Source organism: Dendropsophus ebraccatus, chromosome 2 (assembly GCF_027789765.1).
Source record: "Dendropsophus ebraccatus isolate aDenEbr1 chromosome 2, aDenEbr1.pat, whole genome shotgun sequence".
In the NCBI taxonomy this organism is placed as follows: Eukaryota; Metazoa; Chordata; class Amphibia; order Anura; family Hylidae; genus Dendropsophus; species Dendropsophus ebraccatus.
The window spans coordinates 12,472,086-12,493,249 of NC_091455.1; the positions used below are offsets into that span (position 1 = coordinate 12,472,086).

At 42.0% G+C, this 21,164-nt stretch overlaps 1 protein-coding gene and 1 long non-coding RNA gene across 2 annotated transcripts in view; one reads left to right on the forward strand and one right to left on the reverse strand.

The window, feature by feature from the left end:
* The window catches only part of KCNK9 (potassium two pore domain channel subfamily K member 9), a 144,139-nt gene that overhangs the window by 27,287 nt on the left and 95,688 nt on the right, over positions 1-21,164 (forward strand). The window lies entirely within an intron of this gene.
* LOC138784292 (uncharacterized) overlaps positions 13,365-21,164 on the reverse strand; it is a 43,297-nt gene continuing 35,497 nt past the window's right edge. The window contains exon 3 of the long non-coding RNA XR_011361804.1: positions 13,365-13,737. This is a non-coding gene — a long non-coding RNA (uncharacterized lncRNA). The remainder of the gene's footprint in view (positions 13,738-21,164) is intronic.

Here is a 21,164-nt window from a genome sequence, read left to right on the forward strand (position 1 = left end):
CTATCTAATCCACTCGTATTGCTAGCGGCACCACCATTCAGGTTCAGAGTCCGAGTGCCAGCTGGATTGTATCTGACCCACGATACCAATAGCTAAACAATAAAGAATGTCCAGCAGCACTTCAAGTGAAAAAGTCTTCAGTGGTTTATTCCATAAAAATCATACAAAATTCAAGTGCAGCACAGCAAATAAACAGGGATATGATGCGACGTTTCGGTGGCCTCCGCCACCTTTTTCAAGCATACCCATTCAGTGAACAACTTCCTTTTTATACATGTGTGTGAAATTAACACGCCTACTAATTAGTTCATGCAAATGTTGTGCAAACTCTTTGCTAGTGATCCACCCCCAGTGGCTAAGGTACGCCTCCTCTAGTCTGGCGTACTACAATTAAAAATAAAATTCATTATATGTAATCCATATCGTGAAAAAATCATTTAAGCAGTAAAATATAGTGCTCTCCAATTAGTGTTAGCAATCTGTTAAAAAAAAGGCTTGAATATAGGTTGCAGAGAATTTCATGCTTAGTTACAGAGATAGCTTCAAATGCCGCGGCGTCTGAACTCACCACCTCAACTAAATCGGACTTCGGGAATAAATGGCAGGGTGAAAGTCCATATAATAATATACCGATAATCATTCACAGTATTACTTCGGACCATCAAGGGGACATACTCATACATGCAAAAAGTTACACTATCGTTTGGCACAGGTAGCATGTTCAGGACGAATAACCTCGGAAATCTTCCCTGCAGCAGACCGCTACTAAGGTTGACATCCATCTGGTTCTCGACGTCCACATCTATCCCGGCCGAATAAGCCTCTCCAGGCTGTTGCATACGATTAATACAAGCAAAAACGCACGTCCCTCCGGTCCATGTGAACATTGCTTAAGAGGTTGTTACACTTCTTTTCCCGTCCTAGTGGTGGTGAGTTCATCTGCCAGGGTTAACAAGTGAAAATTCTTATCTATGAGAAAATAAGAAAGAAAAAATTAATGATAAATGCTCAGAAGTTGTTACAGATATAAATACTACTGGAGAAGACATTCAATTTGGGATCATATGGGGAATTGTTCACCTTCTAACATATTTACTAGTTTTATATTCTACATTAAGGCCCCAAGGTCCCAATGCTTCAGTGTCAAAAATCCATTTTAATTCTCTCTTCTTCAATATTAGAATTCTATCACCACCTTTTTCCAGTGGTGGAATACGGTCCACAATCATGCACTTCAGATCCCTTTCATTGTGTCCTGCATCAGAGAAATGTTTGGAAACTGGTAAGTCTTGTTTTTTGGATCTTATTGTGTATCGATGCTGGTTCATCCTAGTTTTAAAATCATAACTAGTTTCGCCAACATAGATTTGCAATTGATTTGCAATTAAAACATATAACAAGTTAATAAAAATGGAAATAAAAAAATTGCAAAATCTGTATGACAAAGGGGAAGTAATTTTTCCCAATATGTCTATAAATGATTTCAAGGCCCTTAACTCCCTGATCCATGACCACAGAATCGTGATTAAACCAGCTGACAAAGGTGGTGCGATAGTGGTCATGGACAGGGAGTTATACATGGAAGAAGCCCATAGACAACTACAAGACACAACAGTATACAAACCTCTAAGTAGTGACCCAAAATTTAAAATAGCCAAAATGATTGAAAATATTGTGAATGAAGGTGTGAATAATGATGTCATTGATGAGAAAATGAGTGAATACTTAATTGTTAAGTTTCCTAAGACACCACAACTTTATTTCTTACCTAAGATACATAAACACCTCACTAGACCACCAGGGCGACCAATTGTATCGGGACGCGACTCGATTTTCAGTCGTGTCTCAATATTCTTGGATAAGGTCCTTAGACCATTAGTTATGAAGGCTAAATCATATGTAAAAGATACCACACATTTTTTGAGAGAAATAAAAGATCTCAAGGTTCCAGACACAGCAATACTGGTGACCATGGATATAACAAGCTTATATACCTCTATTGAACAAACGATGGGTTTAAGAGCAATAGATAAAGCCATAGAAGAATTGTCTTTGAAGAGTAAAGAGAAATATTTTATCATGCAATTATTGGAAATTGTTTTATCGTATAATTATTTCATTTTTGATGGTAAATGGTACATGCAGACAAGGGGAGTGGCTATGGGTGCGAACGCAGCACCTACGTATGCAAATATAGTTGTCACTCAATTAGAAGAACACTGTATATACAATACAACACACTTCCATCAAGTACTTACCTGGAAACGCTTTATCGATGACGTGTTTATGATATGGACGGGTGAGATGAGTGCACTGCAGGAGTTCATGAAGTATCTAAACACAATAGACAACACGATCAAATTCACTATGACATGTGACATGACATCTATCCATTATTTGGATGTGACTGTGACCAAACAAAATGACAAACTGACAACAAAACTGTATGTGAAAGACACAGACTGTAATAATATTTTACAATATCATAGTTGTCATCCACCAAAAATGAAGGATTCACTCCCAAAAAGTCAGATGCTTAGAGCATTTAGAATAACAGAACAAGCTGAGGATTTACAGAAATCCCTTAATGTAATGTCTAAACAATTTCAGAACAGGGGTTACCCGAATAGGGTCATACAACAAAGTAGAGAAGAGGTGACACAGTTAGATAGAAGGAAATTATTAGAAGAACAACCTAAACAGCAAAAGGTACAAAGAATTCCATTTATCACAACTTATACACATTTTTCTCCTAAAATCACAAGAATTGTCAATAAATATTGGTACATTATCAGGGATACTTACCCACAGGTTCCTGAGTTCCAGACACCTCCGCTGAATTCCTATAGACGAGTGCCAAATCTGAGAGACAGGATAGTAAGAACTGACGTGAGTAAAAAAAGTATAACACAAACTTCGTTGACACAAAAGAAAAAAACAGGTTCATACCCTTGCTTAAATTGTATTAATTGTAAATACATGGTAAAGGGACCAAAATTTATACATCCCCAGACTGGCTTGGAGTATAATATTAATCATTACTTGACGTGTAACTCGGATTGGGTAGTGTACATATTGTGGTGCCCGTGCAAGAAAATCTATGTTGGCGAAACTAGTTATGATTTTAAAACTAGGATGAACCAGCATCGATACACAATAAGATCCAAAAAACAAGACTTACCAGTTTCCAAACATTTCTCTGATGCAGGACACAATGAAAGGGATCTGAAGTGCATGATTGTGGACCGTATTCCACCACTGGAAAAAGGTGGTGATAGAATACTAATATTGAAGAAGAGAGAATTAAAATGGATTTTTGACACTGAAGCATTGGGACCTTGGGGCCTTAATGTAGAATATAAAACTAGTAAATATGTTAGAAGGTGAACAATTCCCCATATGATCCCAAATTGAATGTCTTCTCCAGTAGTATTTATATCTGTAACAACTTCTGAGCATTTATCATTAATTTTTTCTTTCTTATTTTCTCATAGATAAGAATTTTCACTTGTTAACCCTGGCAGATGAACTCACCACCACTAGGACGGGAAAAGAAGTGTAACAACCTCTTAAGCAATGTTCACATGGACCGGAGGGACGTGCGTTTTTGCTTGTATTAATCGTATGCAACAGCCTGGAGAGGCTTATTCGGCCGGGATAGATGTGGACGTCGAGAACCAGATGGATGTCAACCTTAGTAGCGGTCTGCTGCAGGGAAGATTTCCGAGGTTATTCGTCCTGAACATGCTACCTGTGCCAAACGATAGTGTAACTTTTTGCATGTATGAGTATGTCCCCTTGATGGTCCGAAGTAATACTGTGAATGATTATCGGTATATTATTATATGGACTTTCACCCTGCCATTTATTCCCGAAGTCCGATTTAGTTGAGGTGGTGAGTTCAGACGCCGCGGCATTTGAAGCTATCTCTGTAACTAAGCATGAAATTCTCTGCAACCTATATTCAAGCCTTTTTTTTAACAGATTGCTAACACTAATTGGAGAGCACTATATTTTACTGCTTAAATGATTTTTTCACGATATGGATTACATATAATGAATTTTATTTTTAATTGTAGTACGCCAGACTAGAGGAGGCGTACCTTAGCCACTGGGGGTGGATCACTAGCAAAGAGTTTGCACAACATTTGCATGAACTAATTAGTAGGCGTGTTAATTTCACACACATGTATAAAAAGGAAGTTGTTCACTGAATGGGTATGCTTGAAAAAGGTGGCGGAGGCCACCGAAACGTCGCATCATATCCCTGTTTATTTGCTGTGCTGCACTTGAATTTTGTATGATTTTTATGGAATAAACCACTGAAGACTTTTTCACTTGAAGTGCTGCTGGACATTCTTTATTGTTTATCTATCTATCTATCTATCTATCTATCTATCATCTATCTATTATCTATCTCCTATCTATCTATCTATCTATCTATCTATCTATCTATCTATCTATTATCTATCTCCTATCTATCTATCTATCTATCTATCTATCTATCTATCTCCTATCTATCTATCTATCTATCTATCTATCTATCTATCTATCTCCTATCTATCTATCTATCTATCTATCTCCTATCTATCTACCTACCTATCTATCTATCTATCTATCTATCTATCTATCTATCTCCTATCTATCTATCTATCTATCTATCTATCTATCTATCTCCTATCTATCTATCTATCTATCTATCTATCTATCTATCTATCTATCTATCTACCTACCTCTCCATCTGTATCTGGTGATGTTCCGGACGTGGGGTTGGCATTCTGGGGGTGACGTGTTCTGTGTAAATGAGTCTTTAGTCTCTATGGTGCGGCAGTAACCTGACTGATATCAGTGCAATGAGATTCACCGACCGCTGATATTTAGTCATTTTCCCCTGCAGTGAGGAAAATGATGTTATAAGGTAGAGGAGCGACTGTGGAGCTCGGTGTCTGGGATCAGGTTTATGGCTGATATATTGTACCTGTCTTCCGCTCCGCTTCTCTTCAGGCAGCACAAGGGGTTAATGACTACTTGTTAACCCCTTGATAGAAGAGCTCGGGAGATTTCTAGCATTTTCTTCAAGATTTAATTAGAATTTCTTTAAAGCTTATGATATTGATCTGTGAGTCAGGTCTCTGTATATATAAGTGAAGCCGGAAAAGATCCGTCTACCAGGATACTAATCCAACACTTCCTATTACTGACTCAGTACCAGGTCCCTCATGTTACCTGCTTAGCGTGAACTCAGGGATCTAATATTAACCCAGCACTGACGTAATGATCTCCCAACAGAGTCCACCATTAACTCCACACTGATCCATTACTACTGTCCCAACAATGGACCAAAGCTTCCAACCCGCAGTTTCTCCACACTGACCGAGCATGTACTGTCCCAACACCATGAACTCAACACTGACCTAACATGTACTGACCCAACACCATGAACTCCACACTGACCCAACACCATGAACTCAACACTGACCCAACACCATGAACTCCACACTGACCGAGCATGTACTGACCCAACACCATCAACTCCACACTGACCTAACATGTACTGACCCAACACCATGAACTCAACACTGACCTAACATGTACTGACCCAACACCATGAACTCAACACTGACCTAACATGTACTGACCCAACACCATGAACTCAACACTGACCCAACACCATGAACTCCACACTGACCGAGCATGTACTGACCCAACACCATGAACTCAACACTGACCCAACACCATGAACTCAACACTGACCTAACATGTACTGACCCAACACCATGAACTCAACACTGACCCAACACTTACCTCCTGTAACTCAACACACACTCAGCACTTACCACCTGTAACTCAACACACACTCAGCACTTACCACCTGTAACTCAACACTGACCCAACACTTAGCGTCTGTAACTAAACACTGACTCAAACACTTACCACCTGTAACTCAACACTGAACCAACACTTACCACCATTACCTCAATACTGACGCAACACTTACCACCATTACCTCAACACTGACCCAACACTTACCACCATTACCTCAATACTGACGCAACACTTACCACCATTACCTCAATACTGACCCAACGCTTACCGATATTAACTCAACAATACTTACCACCATTACCTCAACACTGACCCAACACTTACCACCTGTAACTCACCACACACTCAATACTTACCACCTGTAACTCAACACACTCAACACTTACCGTCTGTAACTCAACATACACTAAACACTTAGGGGGAGATTTATCAAAGGGTGTAAAATTTAGACTGGTGTAAACTACCCACAGCAACCAATCACAGCTCAGCTTTAGGCAGTGCTGAAAGGAAAGCTGAGCTGTGATTGGTTGCTGTGGGCAGTTTGCACCAGTCTAAATTTTACACCCTTTGATAAATCTCCCCCATAGTGTCTGTAACTCAACACTGACCCAACATCTACCACCTGTAACTGAACACTGACCCAACACTTACCACTTGTAACTCAACACTGACCTAACACTTGCCACCATTACCTAGACACTGACCCAACACTTACCACTTGTAACTCAACACTTACCACCATTACCTCAACACTGACCCAACACTTACCACCTGAAATTAAAAACTGACCCAACACTTACCACCATTACCTCAACACTGACCCAACACTTACCACCATTACCTCAACACTGACCCAACACTTACCACCATTACCTCAACACTGACCCAACACTTACCACCATTACCTCAACACTGACCAAACACTTACCACCATTACCTCAACACTGACCAAACACTTACCACCATTAACTCAACAACACTTACCACCATTACCATGTGGGACTCAACATATCCAAATGCTGTTTTCATTTTACAAGTAATAACTGGTAACAACAACCCCCCCCCCCCCCCCATTTTGTCATTGTTGACCTCAAAGCCAGAATTTCTCTCTGGCAACGAAAACTCATCACCAATTTTTTCTACCCCAGATCTGCCCAACACTACTGACCCATTCTTATTCATTTCCTATTAATAACTCAATGATACTTTTCATATCCAACGCTTACCCATCACTCCTCACCACTCAGGATATCAGACCGAGCTGAATCATGCAAAACACATGAGTTATTCTGACTGTAAGAAAACAAATCCTAGTTTATTTAAAAATTCTGTTCAGTTGCAGAACATTTCATTTCATAGAAGACTATTGCTGCATGCATTCCCGGTCTGCTCTTTCTGTGGCATCATTTAGTACAAGGCAGTGTACTGTAATCCCACCTTACTCTTCCAACTCCCACCTTTAATGTCCCTATATATATATATATATATATATATATATGCATATGTGTATATGACGGGGAGAGTGTAATGTACTGTAGGCTGGTGAGGCTGGTCAGAGGTGATGACATCACTCAGGGAGGCGGGGTTAAAGGGGGAGACAAGATCCAGCCAAGCCTCCTGTGACATTAGAGGGTGAAGCGATGTCTAAACGCCAGAGTCGGGGAGCTGGAGTACTATTAGCAATAACACTATATTACTGGGTCTTGGGGTCATACAAATATTTTCTGATACTGGAATACCCCTTTAAATATATAGAACCTTGTATTGTCTGGATGAGTTAGATACTGTAGGTGGCTATGTCGGCACCCCCTTCTGGTTCAGCGGCTGCCCGGCTATGTGTGCTGTGCTTGTTAACATCCCCGGCCCTCAGATAAGGTCGGCTTTTACTGCCGCTGCTTATACTTAGAATGATGAATTATGGCCGCAGCGCTTTTCTTCATTACAGAGAACAACAGAAATGATGGGGAAAAAACACCGTCATCTCTCACGCCGCGGACACTTTTATAGAGAGCCGGGAGATTGTAAATGAAATGACTGCACTACTCCAGAAAAAAATGGATTTCCTATGCTTTTTGGGAAAAATACTTTACATTACAGAGAGAATTCTTACAGAGAGAATAGAATGCTGTGTAATGGCGGTGTGTAATGGCGGTGTGTAATGGTGGTGTATAATGGTGTATAATGGTGGTGTGTAATGGTGTATAATGGTGGTGTGTAATGGTGGTGTATAATAGTGGTGTATAATGGTGGTGTGTAATGGCGGTGTGTAATGGTGGTGTGTAATGGTGTATAATGGTGGTGTGTAATGGTGTATAATGGTGGTGTGTAATGGTGGTGTGTAATGGTGGTGTATAATGGTGGTGTGTAATGGTGATGTGTAATGGTGGTGTGTAATGGTGGTGTGTAATGGTGGTGTGTAATGGTGATGTGTAATGGTGGTGTGTAATAGTGGTGTGTAATGGTGGTGTGTAATGGTGGTGTGTAATAGTGGTGTGTAATGGTGGTGTGTAATGGCGGTGTGTAATGGTGGTGTATAATGGTGGTGTATAATGGTGGTGTGTAATGGTGGTGTATAATGGTGGTGTGTAATGGTGGTGTATTATGGTGGTGTATAATGGTGGTATGTAATGGTGTATAATGGTGGTGTGTAATGGTGTATAATGGTGGTGTGTAATGGTGTATAATAGTGGTGTGTAATGGTGTATAATAGTGGTGTATAATGGTGGTGTGTAATGGTGGTGTGTAATGGTGGTGTGTAATGGTGATGTGTAATGGTGGTGTGTAATAGTGGTGGTTAATGGTGGTGTGTAATGGTGGTGTGTAATGGTGGTGTGTAATGGCGGTGTGTAATGGTGGTGTGTAATGGTGGTGTATAATGGTGGTGTGTAATGGTGATGTATAATGGTGGTGTGTAATGGTGGTGTATTATGGTGGTGTATAATGGTGGTATGTAATGGTGTATAATGGTGGTGTGTAATGGTGTATAATGGTGGTGTGTAATGGTGTATAATAGTGGTGTGTAATGGTGTATAATAGTGGTGTATAATGGTGGTGTGTAATGGTGGTGTATAATGGTGGTGTGTAACGGTGTATAATGGTGTATAATGGTGGTGTGTAATGGAGTATAATGGTGGTGTATAATGGTGTATAATAGTGGTGTGTAATGGTGGTGTGTAATGGTGGTGTGTAATGGAGTATAATGGTGGTGTATAATGGTGGTGTGTAATGGTGGAGTATAATGGTGTATAATGGTGGTGTATAATGGAGTATAATGGTGGTGTATAATGGAGTATAATGGTGGTGTATAATGGAGTATAATGGTGGTGTATAATGGTGGTGTGTAATGGAGTATAATGGTGGTGTATAATGGTGTGTAATGGTGGTGTGTAATGGAGTATAATGGTGGTGTATAATGGTGGTGTATAATAGTGGTGTATAATGGTGGTGTATAATGGTGGTGTATAATGGAGTATAATGGTGGAGTATAATGGTGGTGTATAATGGTGGTGTGTAACGGTGTGTAATGGAGTATAATGGTGGTGTATAATGGAGTATAATGGTGGTGTATAATGGTGGTGTATTATGGTGCTGTAGAATGGTGGTGTGTAATGGTGGTGTATAATAGTGGTGTATAATGGTGGTGTGTAACGGTGTGTAATGGAGTATAATGGTGGTGTGTAATGGTGTATAATGGAGTATAATGGTGGTGTGTAATGGTGGTGTATTATGGTGCTGTAGAATGGTGGTGTGTAATGGTGGTGTGTAACGGTGTGTAATGGAGTATAATGGTGGTGTATAATGGAGTATAATGGTGGTGTGTAATGGTGGTGTATAATGGTGGTGTATAATGGTGGTGTGTAATGGAGTATAATGGTGGTGTATAATGGTGTATAATGGTGGTGTGTAATGGTGGTGTATAATGGTGGTGTATAATGGTGGTGTATAATGGAGTATAATGGTGGAGTATAATGGTGGTGTATAATGGTGGTGTGTAACGGTGTGTAATGGAGTATAATGGTGGTGTATAATGGAGTATAATGGTGGTGTATAATGGTGGTGTATTATGGTGCTGTAGAATGGTGGTGTGTAATGGTGGTGTATAATAGTGGTGTATAATGGTGGTGTGTAACGGTGTGTAATGGAGTATAATGGTGGTGTGTAATGGTGTATAATGGAGTATAATGGTGGTGTGTAATGGTGGTGTATTATGGTGCTGTAGAATGGTGGTGTGTAATGGTGGTGTGTAACGGTGTGTAATGGAGTATAATGGTGGTGTATAATGGAGTATAATGGTGGTGTGTAATGGTGGTGTATAATGGTGGTGTATAATGGTGGTGTGTAATGGAGTATAATGGTGGTGTATAATGGTGTATAATGGTGGTGTGTAATGGTGGTGTATAATGGTGGTGTATAATGGTGGTGTGTAATGGAGTATAATGGTGGTGTATTATGGAGTATAATGGTGGTGTGTAATGATGGCGTCCAGTAATTATTATTAAAGAATAATGTGCAGGTTCTTAGCTGATGCCTCAGTCTTGGGATTTCAGCCATGTTGGTCCCTATTTGATCACTAAAATGATTTCAGGTGATGCCTCCTGCTTTGCAGGTGCTGGAGTACAGCTAGGTAACTAACTAGATTAAAGGGGTACTCTGGCAATTCCCCCCGCAAATCAACTGGTTTCAGAAAGATATATAAATTTGTAATTAACTTCAATTTAAAAATCTCCAGTCTTCCAGTACCTATCAGCTGCTGTATGTCCTGCAGGAAGTGGTGTATTCTTTCCAGTCTGACACAGTGCTCTCTGCTGCCACCTCTGTCCATGTCAGGAACTGTCCAGAGCAGCAGAAAATCCCCATAGAAAACCTCTCCTGCTCCTGATCCCATAGAGATAGCAGGTGTATACGGATCTCAGTGGGGAGGGGAGGGATCTGATAGGTGATGATGTCATCCTGTAGATCACAGGAAGTCAGGTGACTCAGGACAGAAAACTTTCTTTGACACATTAAACGCTGTAATTTTCTGTGGGTCAGGCTGGTGATCACATGACTCAGTTACAGTAATGAAACACATGGAGGCAGCTGTGCTGGTATGGAAGAGACGGCGCTGTAGGACTAGAGATGGGGAATGTGTATGATATGGGCAAAAAAACAAAACTCATAAACTTAGAGTGCTTAAAGGGGCAATCAGGAGGAAGAAAAATAAACTGGCATCAGAAAGTTATATAGATTTGTAAGTTACTTGTATTACAAAATATTTATTCTTCCATTACTTATCAGTTGCTGTATGTCCTGCAGGAAGTGGTGTATTCTCTCCAGTCTGACGCAGTGCTCTCTGCTGCCACCTCTGTCCATGTCAGGAACTGTCCAGACTGTCCAGAGCAGGAGAGGTTTTCTATGGGGATTTGCTGCTGCTCTGGACATTTCCTGACATGGCAGCAGAAAGAATACACCACTTCCTGCAAGGCATACAGCAGTTTCCAAGTACTAGAAAACTGGAGATTTTGAAATAAAAGTACATTTCCAATCTATATAACCTTCTGAAACCAGTTGATGTGAAAGACTTGTTTGCTGGAGTTCCCCTTTAATTGTTATGTGCAGTACCCTTCCTGACCACACGGTGTGCTGTGGGAGAATATTGGGCACATAATCAGCAGAATGGGGAGATGAAGCAGGAGCGGTGAGCAGCGAGGTCTCCATTGGCGGAGATAAGAATAGATCCCTTCGTTCTTTGCTGTTTCTTGGTGGATTGAACCATTGCGGAGATGTCAGAGGTCGCCCGTGTTCAGCTCTATCGTTGTTTTCCTGCAGTGATTATGTAAATCATCTCCTGGTGATTGACACATCGAAAGCTTCATGCAAATCTCTGCATTATCTGCGGCAGCGGGGGGCGCTGCACATAGAGCGGATGATGGGGTCAGTAGTATGATGGAAGTCATGAGCGCAGCCCTGTCCTCCCTATCATCACATAGGTGGACAGATCACTGACCCCACAGCACACCTCCTGAATTCCTCTGTGCTGCTGGGACCCTTCTCCTTTCATCCACCACTGCCTCGGTTTCCTTCCTTACATCTTGGCGGCAGCAGACCCCGTTCTTACATCCTGGCAATAGTGCACAGGTCACTACCCCTACAAAATAAGTGCAGCACCCTTGTCCTGAAATACTCTGTGCTGCTGTTTCCCACACATATCCACCTATAATGCCGGTCAGGTTATGTGCCGCCCTTATATCACATCAGAGGAAAAGGCAACGCACCCAACATAATCAGAACTCTCCTCTCCTGAAATACTCTGTGCTGCTGTTTCCCACACATATCCGCCTATAATGCCGGTCAGGTTATGTGCCGCCCTTATATCACATCAGAGGAAAAGGCAACGCACCCAACATAATCAGAACTCTCCTCTCCTGAAATACTCTGTGCTGCTGTTTACAACCTCACTAGGTTCCCTATAAAGCTCCTTCTGTGTCCTCCCACCACTTCTGTCCTGAAAGACTCTGTGCTGCTGCCAACTGTACTCCTTCCCTTATGAAGTTTGTGCCCCCCACCTCACACCCAGAACACTCCTCGCCTGAAATCCTCTGCGCTGCTGGGGTTCCTTCTCCTCCCATAATGACATTCATACTCACCATCATCATCATCACCACCAGCAAATGAGTAGACTGGTTCCCGTCTTCCACAAAGGTAAAGGGGAACTCCAGCGAATTTTCTTTTCTTTCAAATCAACTGCTGCCAGAGATTTGTCATTTACTTTTATAAAAAAAAAAAATCTCCAGTCATCCAATACTTATCATCTGCTGTATGTCCTGCAGGAAGTGGTGTATTTTTAACAGTCTGACACAGTGCTCTCTGCTGCCACCTCTGTCCATGTCAGGAACTGTTCAGAGTAGCAGCAAATCCCCATAGAAAACCTCTCCTGCTGTGTTTAGTTCCTGACATGGACATAGGTGGCAGCAGAGAGCACTGTGTCAGACTGGAGAGAATACACAACTTCCTGCAGAGCATACAGCAACTGATAAGTACCGGAGTTGAGATTTTTATATAGATGTAAATTACAAATCTGTATTACTTTCTAATACAAGTTGATTTAAAAAAAAAATAATAATTGCTGGAATACCCCTAAGAGCACTCCTTTTCTAAAATCCTCTGTGCTGCTAGGGAATCCTGCTCCTTCTCTAATGCTGCGTGTACACGTAACGGTTATTGTGCGAATTTGCGCGATAACGATCGAATTCGAACGATAATCGTACGTGTAAACACTGCGAATGATCAAACGACGAGCGAGAAATCGTTCATTTTCATCTTTCAACAAGTTCTCAAAACGACGTTGATCGTTCGCTAAAAATTCGCAGATCGTTCGTGTAAACAGTCGTTCGCCGATTTAACCAATGTGCGAGATAGGCTTAAGCGATCGCAAAACGAATTTTCTGTACGATATATCGTTCCGTGTAAATGCTGATCGTTATGGTTACGCCGACATTGTTAATCGTACGATCGGGCCAATTATCGTTTAGTGTAAACGTAGCATTACACAATCACATTAATGGACGGCACTTTACAAGATCAATGGGCTCCTTTCCTGAAACACTCTGTGCTGCTGGTAGTCGCCTGTCACCAGTGGGGATCTGGCTGCCCATGGGGACGTTGCTGTTACAGATCTGAGTCGGAGGGACAGCTGGTGCCGGGTCTGTAGATACAATCTGTGGATTAGAAAGCTAAGACCTGGGTAATCTCTGCCGCTTCATGGTGGACGGATGAGGAGGCGGATACAGCGGGACGTGACTCCCCAGTGCCGGAGCCACATGGAGTGGGGGAACGTCCGGCTGCTGAGGTGACCGGATGGATGGGATCAATCACACATACCTCATAGGGTCACACCTGGTATAGGACGAGACATGGAGGCGTCTGTGTGACCTAAATCAGAGAGAGAGAGAGAGAGATTACACAGAGAACGTCCCCTCAAAATCAGACATATTAAATACACACCCCACAGCAGACCCCCAAACACAGAAAGACCCCGGACCATCTAAAGAAATAGCAGCCCAGAAATAAATACTGATTCTCCCAGAGACCCTTAATAACCCCTTAATAATAGGCATGCAGCACTAGTGACACAGACAGCTTCCCCCTGTGTAATGTCTATTCTAATAGTAATATGTATTATTATATAGATATCAGGGGAGGCTGCAGCACTAGTGACATAGACAGCTTTCCCCAGTGTAATATCTATTCTAATAGTAATATGTATTATTATATCGATATCAGAAGAGGCTGCAGCACTAGTGACATAGACAGCTTTCCCCAGTGTAATATCTATTCTAATAGTAATATGTATTATTATATCGATATCAGAAGAGGCTGCAGCACTAGTGACATAGACAGCTCCCCCCCAGTGTAATGTCTATTCTAATAGTAATATGTATTATTATATAGATATGAGAAGAGGCTGCAGCACTAGTGACATAGACAGCTTTCCCCAGTGTAATGTCTATTCGAATAGTAATATGTATAATATAAATATCAGAAGAGGCTGCAGCACTAGTGACACAGACAGCTTCCCCCAGTGTAATGTCTATTCGAATAGTAATATGTATTATTATATCGATATCAGAAGAGGCTGCAGCACTAGTGACATAGACAGCTCCCCCCAGTGTAATGTCTATTCGAATAGTAATATGTATTATATAAATATCAGAAGAGGCTGCAGCACTAGTGACATAGACAGCTTCCCCCTGTGTAATGTCTATTCTAATAGTAATATGTATTATTATATCGATATCAGAAGAGGCTGCAGCACTAGTGACATAGACAGCTCCCCCCAGTGTAATGTCTATTCGAATAGTAATATGTATAATATAAATATCATAAGAGGCTGCAGCACTAGTGACACAGACAGCTTCCCCCAGTGTAATGTCTATTCGAATAGTAATATGTATTATTATATAGATATCAGGGGAGGCTGCAGCACTAGTGACACAGACAGCTTCCCCCAGTCTAATGTCTTTTCTAATGGTAACATGTACTATATAGACATCAGAGGAGGCTGCAGCACTAGTGACACAGCCAGCTCCCCCCAGTGTAATGTCTATTCTAATAGTACTATGTATTATTATATAGATATCAGAAGAGGCTGCAGCACTAGTGACACAGACAGCTTCCCCCAGTCTAATGTATTTTCTAATGGTAACGTGTACTATATAGACATCAGAGGAGGCTGCAGCACTACAGACACAGACAGCTTCCCCCAGTGTAATGTATTTTTTAATGGTAACATGTATTATATATATACATCAAGAAGACTGCATCTCCTGTTACTGAGTGATCGGGACCCCCGCAAGATCACTTGTACTGACAGGCAGGGGTAATCCACTTACCTCCGTCCTGTCAGATCGGCCATCTATAGATAGAGTCTGCTCTCAGGCAGGCTCTATGCATAGATCGCCGATAACACTGATCTATACTATGTTATGGCATAGCATCAATCAGTACATGCAATCTAATGATTGCATATTTTACTGTGAAATATAAGTGTTTAAAAAAAAGTGTAATAGAAAAGTATTTAAAAGTATTTAAAAAACCATTAACCCCCCCCTCCCCAATAAAAGTTTAATATACCTCCTTGCCCATTATAAAAATTAAAATATTTTAAAAAAATTAAACATATTTTGTATTGAAGTGTGCGGAATTGTCCGATCTATTAAAATATAACATTATTGTTACCGCACGGTGAGCGGCAAAAACGGAAAAAAAAAAAAAAAACACACCAGGATTGCTGATTTTTTAAAATTATTTATAAAAAAAATAATAAAGAGTGATCAAAATGTTTCTGTTTCCCCAATATGATGTTAATAAAAACTACAGCCCTGTAGGTGGAAAAAAAGCGCTCTGGCTCTTAGAAGGCGGGGAGGAAGATTGCATTAATTTGGCCCGGACATCCAGGCATCAATGGGTTTGGTCTTAAAGGGGTTAAGAAATGTAGAACTATCCGCCGTTTACCATTCTCATTTGCTCAGTTTTTTTTTTCCATTTTATTGTCATTTTATCTTTTTTCGTATATTTTGGTCCTCCTCTACGAACCTTACTTTTCCGCCATATTCCCGTCTGCTAAATGAATAAGAAGAGGGTTAGAATGAAGAAACGAGACGCCTAAAATAACCCGCTATTAGTCAAATTGATGCCAATATATATATATATATATATATATATATATATATATATAGAAGGATTTTTTTTCTCTCTCGTGCTGAACGTTGCTATAGAAATTAAATTGAGGCAATGTTTTGAAAGTCTTCAATTTCCATTCCCCGGCATCGGCTACCTAGTAACAGGCGTCTTAACCCTTTCAGCTCCTTCTCCATTGTGGCGGGAAGAAAGTCCCGGAGCCCGGAGGAGATCGCCGGCAGAGGTGAAATAGTTCAACTCCGGCAGACAGATTGTAAAGATAATTCAGGCTTCAGGAGGAACGAATTACCAGGTGAAAAGACAATGGAACATCTTGTCAGGCCTTTGTAATAATAGTACAATTAAGAGCGGCCGTCACCAGAGGCTGCGTCCACCGCCATGTCTCTCCCTGACAAGATAAAACTGTTTTCCATTGCCTTCACCCGCACAGTCCGCGGCCGACAGACGCTGCCGTGACCCATTTAGCTGATGAACCGTACAGGAGAGAAATTATTATTGAGCATGTCCACCGAAAAGCTAAAAATCTCACTGAAATGGAGCAGATTGTCTCATTCATCATTGGCGGAAGTTGGGTGGCACCTATATTTTACAGACTTCTGAACCCAAACTAGTGATTCTTCCATCCTCACCTACCTTGTATGGGGGGGGGGGGGGATACGGGGTTAGTGGAGGTCCTTGGGAACCTACACTAGGGGTCGTATGTTACTGCTGGTCAACATATTAGTGCTGGTTAGTGTTCCGCAGTTGGGCCAAAAATTTGTCAGTTTTCGTCCAAACCTGAACGCTCTGCTTTTGACTCCTGGTGGCTGGAGAAGTTGGATGCCCTAGGGCAGTGATTTTCAACCAGTGTGCCGCGACAATTGGTCGGGTGTGCCGCGGGGAAAGTTCCCCAAACTATGGTGCCCCTGTGAAACAGGAGAAAACAATGGGAGAGAGAAACCTGGGGATGGGGGAGAAACAGGGGAGAGAAGCAGGGGGGAGAGAAACATGGGGATGGGGGAGAGAAGTTTGGTGGAGAGAAGCAGGGGGAAGAAGTATGGTGGAGAGAAGAACAGGAGAGAAGCAGGGGGGAGAAGTATGGTGGAGAGAAGCACAGGAGAGAAGCAGGGGGGAGAAGTATGGTGGAGAGAAGCACAGGAGAGAAGCAGGGGGAAGAAGTATGGTGGAGAGAAGCACAGGAGAGAAGCAGGGGGGAGACGTATGGTGGAGAGAAGCACAGGAGAGAAGCAGGGGGGAGAAGTATGGTGGAGAGAAGCACAGGAGAGAAGCAGGGGGGAGAAGTATGGTGGAGAGAAGCACAGGAGAGAAGCAGGGGGGAGAAGTATGGTGGAGAGAAGCACAGGAGAGAAGCACAGGGGTGAGAAGAAAACAGGCCCAGGTTTTACACTGAGTGAGTATAAATACATTTAGAATCTATATTATTAACTATATGTATAATATGTCCTGTTTTAGTGTCATTTTGTGCCATTTTGGTTGGTGGTGTGCCCCGGGATTTTTTAAGTATAAAAAGTGTGCCGCGGCTCAAAAAGGTTGAAAATCAGTGCCCTAGGGGGTCATGGAAAACCTGAATACGGCCATAGACCATCGTCTGTATCCATGTTTTTCTGGCAACATTAGGGCGGCATCCAGCTTCTCCATATCCCGAGCTTTTCGGTTTGGACAAACGTTGCCAAACCCAAACTTTTGGCAAGTTTGCTCAACGCTAGTGTTGATCTCTGTGATTCCCCCCCCCCCCCCCATTAATATATATTGTATTTAATTTTAAAAATTCCAAACAACAGTCCATAACATTTTCCAAAAGATCCAATAATTTACATTATTCTTATTTATACTTTTAATAACATAGTACTTCATCCCCCCGCCCAATACCCCCGATGCAGAGGGAAGAAAAAAAACAAAAAATAGTTACATTTAGGCTATGTTCACACTACGTAAAACAACGGCCGTAGTTTTCACCGCAAAACTACAACCGTTGTTTTGAGGATGATACGATATAGCAATTCGTACGAACTACGGTCGTATGATGCACACAGCGTATAAGACTACGGCCGTAGTTCGTACAGACCCGCGAAAAATGAACATGTAATTTATTTGCGGCCGGTAAAGTTACAACTACGGCCGTGGATTTAAATGCGGCCGCACGCGTAAAATTTATTTCGGCCAAATTAAACTTGATTTTAATGTCAAAAATTTACTGAGTGGTTTATTGGGCTAGTCGCAGTATTTCAATTAAATGACATGTTTCAGCCCGATTAAAAACATGCTAGGAGGCAATATTAAACAACTACATTGACCGCAAAACTTCCGGCCGGTGAAAACAACGGCCGTTGTTTTACATAGTGTGAACATAGCCTTAAATAGTATAGCTCCTATTGAGTCTGGTCCTTTTCTCTCTGCCATCTATTTCCAAATTTGCATCTTCCCCCAGGATACAAATCCTGTTTCTTCTCTAAGGGCCTTATTACACGGGACGATTATTGTTCGAAAAATCGTTAGATCGTTCGCATTTGAACGATAATCGTTTAGTGTAATAGCAGGCAACGATTCAATGACCAACGAGAAATCATTAGTGGTTTGATAGAGTTTAAACCTATTGTTGATTGTTCGCAAATTGTTCGCCTGGAATAAGACGTCATTCGGTGGTTCGCAGTAGCGACGAACGCAATATAGATGACAAGACGACCGCAAGAAGTAAGTAACGATCATCATTCCGTGTAATTGGGTGAACGATTTCAGGACATTTACCTTAGCGGTCCTTTGAGATCGTTTATCGTTAATCGTTGACCATTGAAAAATCGCTTTGTGTAATAGCACCCTTAGGGTATGTTCACATGGAGCAAAAGTGTCAGAATTCCACGGCAGATCCCTCAGCCTGCCTCATTCTCACACAGCGTCTCTATGGGAGGGCTCACGTGCCTCCACTCCTGCCACTCTCCATGCAAAGAATTGACATTGTCAATTCTTTAAGTGGAAGGAAGTGGAAGTGGAGGCGCGCAGGCTCTCCCATAGAGATGCTGTGGAAATCTGCTGCGGATCCTGAAGGTTTAATATAATGGGATGATCCACATAGATGCAGCTGCAACCATATCAGCTATTATTGGGATCAGGGTTTGAGGTGAACCAATCAAGGGCAATAATGTTAGGTGATTTTGGCCTGATCGTGGGGTAATAATTGATTTTTACAGGCAGAGCCAGTAGAGCACTGATGGCATAGATCAATGCAATGCATATAGAGCCAGAAGGCCCACATACACTGTATACTGTCTGTCCTCTTTAGTGTATGGGCAACTTTGATTTCTGGTTCAATGGGGCAACTGTGAGTATGATGTTGGCTGTATGTTTTATTATATTTGTTCCTATTATTATTATATTTGTTTTTTTAAATATATATATATATATAAATTTTTTCTATTTTTTTTATTATTTGTGTTATTTTCTTCACTGTATTATTATTATAAATAATAATAATAATATTTATTACTTTATTCATATTATTATTAATATGATCAGCATTAGGCTATGTTCACACAATGTCAAAAATCTTAAAAAGGCGGACGATTTTCATATTTAAAATAACGTCCAACAATTAAGATGTTCAGGCGGAGCATGTGCGGCACGACGTAACGCCGCTGCGATCCTCCCTGCGGAGGTGAACACTCTCCGGATTCCCCCTTCCCCCCCGTCCCTTCCTCCCGCAGCATGAATGTTCCCCTACCCGTTGGTCCGCTTACCTGCCTGGGCGAGTCGTGCTCTTGGTGACTCCGGGAGGCGCGGCGGCTGGTGGCGTTTGGAGAGGAGGCTGGCTTGAGGCGGCAGTGATGGGTCGCGGTCTCGCCGGGGAGGACGGCTTTCTGGACCCTGCTGGAGATGGAGGAGCGGAGTCACGTGACCCGGCTGAGGACGTCACAGGGAGGCTGAGAAGGCTGGGAAAGGCAGCCTAGACGAGCGGAGCGCCGAGTGGAGTCCCTTGGAGCATGGAGCAAGGTGGAGGGTAGGAGGGGGAGAGCCCCTGTGTGGCTCATATGGGGGTGCCTGGTGGCAGGCTGAGACAGCGGATGGTGCTGGTATCCGGGTGCGGCGTCCCCAGGTGTCGGTGGATGCTCGGCACTTGGTATGCCTGGTCTGAGTCTGATGGAGTGAGTACATATAAGAGCAGGCCATCTGGGGAAAGCTACAAACACCCTCCACCATTTTGAGACACAGGAACGCATGGGACTTAAAGAGCACTGAGGTACTGTGAGGTATTCTTGGTTTTGGATTGTGGGATTATCAAAGAAGGACTTGCCACTAACTACATCTGGTTTGGCTTCTGTTATAGGAGCATAAGTGGCGTGATTTTGAATATTGAATATCTCAGTTCATGGGACTTGAGGAGCTCTGAGGTACTGTGGTGTATTCCTGTTTTTTGATTCTGGGACTATCAAAGAAGGACTTGCCACTAACAACAACTGGTTTGGCTTCTGTTATAGGAGCATAAGTGGCGTGACTTTGAACATTGAACATCTCGGTTAAGCACTCCCTTGATGCTCTATCACGGACCCTATTACTAGTCCGATGGATGTTCAGTTTGAGAGGGGGAAGATAAGCTGTACCGTGGAAAATTGCATCTGAAATGTATGCTCCAGGATGTCTGGGCACCGTGTTTTAAATGGGAGATTGTAATATGCTGGCTGGAAGGTACCCACACTCTTATTGAGGTCCCCCCCTCCCCCTCCTTTTCCTCCACAAATCTATAAACCTATAAATCTATATACCATGAGGGCTAGTGGTGGCTTCCACTTTTCCTTTGCCCACCGCTGTAATGGAACTCGCGGACTTATGGCTATATATATACTTTTTTCCAGGTCCTGCAGGGGCCCGACTGAACCTCGCTGGTCATAAGGCTGCATTAAAGACCGTCTCTTCATTGGAAGTTGTACAAACTCTATCCTAAAGTCACTGGACTGCATCCTATGCATGGGGATCAACGATGTGTGGGACTGAACCTTGATCTTGCTTTTGCAGGCAGAATTGAGGGCTGTGATATTGTCTGTGCTGTAAAAATTTTTATAATCTAGGGCGGTTTTGATGGGCATTTCATATATTTATGGTGGGCATGTTTATCTATAGAAGCAATATTTACCCTATTATATGCGCCCATCTTCTGTGATGTATAATTT